At 39.2% G+C, this 4,009-nt stretch overlaps 1 long non-coding RNA gene across 1 annotated transcript; it reads left to right on the top strand.

Moving 5' to 3' along the window:
• Positions 1-283: 283 nt before the first annotated feature.
• Positions 284-3,630, top strand: LOC143613906 (uncharacterized). The gene is made up of 3 exons (XR_013150201.1): positions 284-376; positions 883-1,222; positions 3,392-3,630. It is a non-coding gene; the product is annotated as an uncharacterized LOC143613906 (long non-coding RNA).
• Positions 3,631-4,009: the final 379 nt, after the last annotated feature.

Raw genomic sequence — 4,009 nt, forward strand, 5'->3', positions numbered from 1 at the left:
CGGCCGGTGTCTCAATGGTTGAGTGTTATGTGCCTTATGTCCAAGGCTTGATGCAAAACTACCATTGAGCTGGGGGTCTCACCGGAAGCAACCTCTCTATTCCTACGGGGTAGAGGTAAGGCTGTCTACATCTTACCCTCCTCAGACCCTACCATAGCTTTGCTATTGGTGGGATATACTGAGTACGATGATGATGATGATGATGATGATGATGGTGATGTTGTGCAGAAAACTGTTGGTAAGCCTTTAATCTTATCTTTTCCTTTTTGTAATCTTAATGGTGCATTTTGCTTCTTCTTCACCCAAAATATTATCCATTTTAATTTATTCTTCATTGTTTTCATATTTGCAGAAAATTTCCGTGCCCTCTGCACAGGTGACTATGGTTCCAACTTCTGTTCGATTTATAAGATTTTATCTATGCGAAAAAACAATCAGTTGCTATTAGTTTGATTTAAAGTAACCAACTTCTTCAAAGATTGATATACGGCAAATCTAAGTATCTAACGCCGCAGGTCACAATTTTGATGTGTGACTGTTAATTTTTTTATATGTGACGCTTGAAAACCAAACGGGTTTATCTTAGTGATTGCCTTAAGTCAAAATGTTTAAACTTTGATGGTTGTTTCAGACCAAACATAAATCTGTTACCCAAAATATAACGACCAAAGTTGGCAACTCCTTTATGCATATGGCCCTTTATCTTGAAATTTGATTTTCATATTGCCGCATTTTGTTTTTTAATTATAAACATTTTCACAAAATACTGAAAACATTGTGACTTCAAGTCCCAATAATAAAGTGAAATTCACGTCCAAACACCTATATATAGAAAGTTAATTTTTTGTGTTTACATTTTCTAACCTTTTGTTTTTTTGCCAGGAGAATTGGGAAAAAGTGCAAGTGGTAAACTGCTACATTATAAAGGGACACCATTCCATCGTATAATACCGGGGTTTATGATTCAAGGTGGAGATATTATCTATCATGATGGGCGTGGGAATGTATCCATATATGGTGGAACATTTCGTGATGAAAATTTCAAAATTAAGCAGTCACACCCAGGTTTTTGAATTTGTTTTTTTACTGGTTTCTACATTTTTTAACTTTTGAATGATATATGTTAGATTGTTCTGAAGCTATGCTTTTTTGCAGGTATGGTGAATTCAGGACCAGATTCCAATGGCTCACAATTCTTTATCACCACAGTTAAGGCCTACTGGTAAGTTTTTTGAGCTTGTACCCGAGTCCACATGTTTTCACATAAATGGTTTGATATCGCCACTTCTGGTTTCTGCTTTTAGCAATTTGTTAAAAGTCATGTGGTGCAAGGGAATTAATCTGGTTGCTTAAACTTCATGCATTAGAAGTCCCAAGTCAACTATGTTGATTGTTAAGGCATAATTCATCCATCCCCTTAAGATTGTAAACCATTAAAGGTATTAGGACATTTAAGTATTAGTCAAAATTTGTTTTATGCTATGTGCTGACACATTCTTTAAAGCAGAGCTTCTATATATTTTGAATGCCTATAAAGTAAGAGTTTGTGGCCAAATTAATACCAACTAGTAAATTGGAAATGAGCCGTGTATGGAACGGGTTTTGGTTATTCCAGTCCCATACATGGTCTCATACTTGTCTTATACTCATTTCTGGTGTTATTTGTTTAAAGTTTTACCTGTTGGGATGCCATACCCGAAAACCAGTTTTAAACTCACCTTAAAAACTGACTTGAAATAACAAACACTCAACTACACTTCTGACAGTTCTATAAATAATTTCAACACTGTTTATTATATTTTTTAAAATTATATAATTAATATGTCCAGTTATGTTGCGGGTAAATGGGTCCAGGTTAACAGGCAGGTATCATCTACTATGCCATACCTGGTCCAAACCCGCAGAATTTTTTATAAACTAATCTTGTACGCATTCGTCCCAAATGTGGATTTCGAGTTAGGTTCAGTTTTTCCTTTTTTCCATCCCAAAAAGCAGATTGTTGTGATTTCGACAAGACCTTACTAGAATCAAGGGTGTAAACGAGCTGATTTGTAACTTCCAAAAGTCGATCTCAGCTCGTTTATTATTTTTAATTTATTTATATACATTTATAATTAGTTTTATGTGTTTATAGTTGTTATTTTATATTATAAGATAATATATATTATTACATTACTGTTTATCATAGGTTCATCATATGTTAATTATTATAATGTAAATATATACTAAATATATTAAATAACTGTTATATAATAATAGGAACGTTTATGTTTGCGATCCTAATCTAGCTTGATTGGTGAACCTCGGGCCCGTTTTTTAAACAAGCCTATTATTAGGCTTGAGTTTGAGCTCATTTATGCTTGGCTCGGCTCGGCTCGGCTCGTTTACACCCCTAGGGGGTGTTTGGTAGAGGGATTTGATTGGGGAGAAATGGAATTAGAAATATTTCTTTTGTTTGTTTTCCACTTTTCATTTCTATTTCTCTTTCTATTTCTCTAAAACTAGAGAATTCCATTTCTCTTTAAAACAAAGAGAAATCCATTTCTCAGCAGCCTCCTCATAGCATGTCACCACCTCGTCTCCGGCCACCACCTCGTCTCCGGCCACCACCCCTGCTCCGGCCACCACCTCGTCTCCAAGTCTGCAACCGCCACCCCGTCTCCAAGTCTGCAACCACCACCCCGTCTCCGCCGTTCGCAGTGGTGAACACAGAGATGGTAACCGGTTATAGGTTGCAGGTGGTACGGGTGAACGGAGATTAGGGTTTCAAGTGGTGGTTCGTGGTATGTTAGGGTTTTCAGATGGTCGGGTGATTGTGGTCGCAGGTGGGTGACAGTGGTGGTGGAAATCGGCGATGGTTGCAGGTGGCTTCTGATTATCATCATCATCATCGCCACCACAACCACCACCACAAAATCTCCAAAGAGGCAGTGATGACAGATCTGAGCCTCCTTTTTCTATATCTTATGTTCCAAAAATTTGAATCTTTTTAATTTCTTGTGTACTGTGGTTGAAGAAGGAGGTTTGGTGGCGGCAGCCGGTGGTGGTGGGCTGTGGTTGAAGACAGGGCTGTGGTGGTGGTGCTGGTGGTGGGGCTGTGGTGGTGGTGCTGGTGGTGGTGGGGCTGCGGTGGTGAGTGGTGTCAGGTTGGGTGGAGGTGGGGTTGGGTATGGTAGAGTTCTCTGTTTATTTTCTCGTGTACCAAACAAGAGAAATGATTCTCATTCTCCATACCAATTCTCTTTCTCTACAATTCCATTTCCATTTCTATTTTCTCTCCATTTCCATTCTCTGTACCAAACACCCCCTACTGTATATCTTTTCAGGAAAATCGGCCTTCAAGAACAGTTAATATCTACATTTCCATTTTGACATTGATTTCTTTTTCCAGGTTGGATGGAAAACATGTTGTGTTTGGCAAAGTGATAGAAGGGATGGATAATGTGTATACCATAGAAGGAAGTGCAGGTACTTATAGTGGCAAACCTCGTAAAAAGGTAGTCATCGCTAATTCCGGTGAAATCCCAAAAAGCGAATGGAATGTTGAAACACGAAGCACGACAAGTGAATCGTGACAGTTACGTGACACATTTTTGCCATTATAATTGTGTTTTTATTGGGGCTTTACTTTATAGATAGCTTTCATGTTCTTTATGTCATCTCTATCTACATTTTTTCTTGATGATGATGTCTTATAGTGAAGTTAGGGTTGATCAACGAAACCGGTTCCTGGAACCGAATTGGTAGACCCGAACCGGACCCGAACCGGTTCCTACCCGTTTTTTGTAGGAACCGGACCCTATCTGATTCAACCCGATGATCCGTGACCGGTTCTTGCATTTCTGAGTGGGGGCGGGTAGGAACCGGAACCGAACCGGAACCGGAACCGGTTCTGGAACCGAACCATCCGGAACCGGTTAGAAACCGGTTCTAGCCGTTGGATCGATTATAGCCGTTGGAAATCGTTTTTTTGGCCGTTTTTTGACCGTTGGGGTCAAAAATAGCCGTT

The sequence above is a fragment of the Bidens hawaiensis genome, unplaced genomic scaffold (genome assembly GCF_021521415.1).
Source record: "Bidens hawaiensis isolate Kalapana, Puna unplaced genomic scaffold, B.hawaiensis_p1.1 tig00038532_1, whole genome shotgun sequence".
Lineage (NCBI taxonomy): Eukaryota > Viridiplantae > Streptophyta > Magnoliopsida > Asterales > Asteraceae > Bidens > Bidens hawaiensis.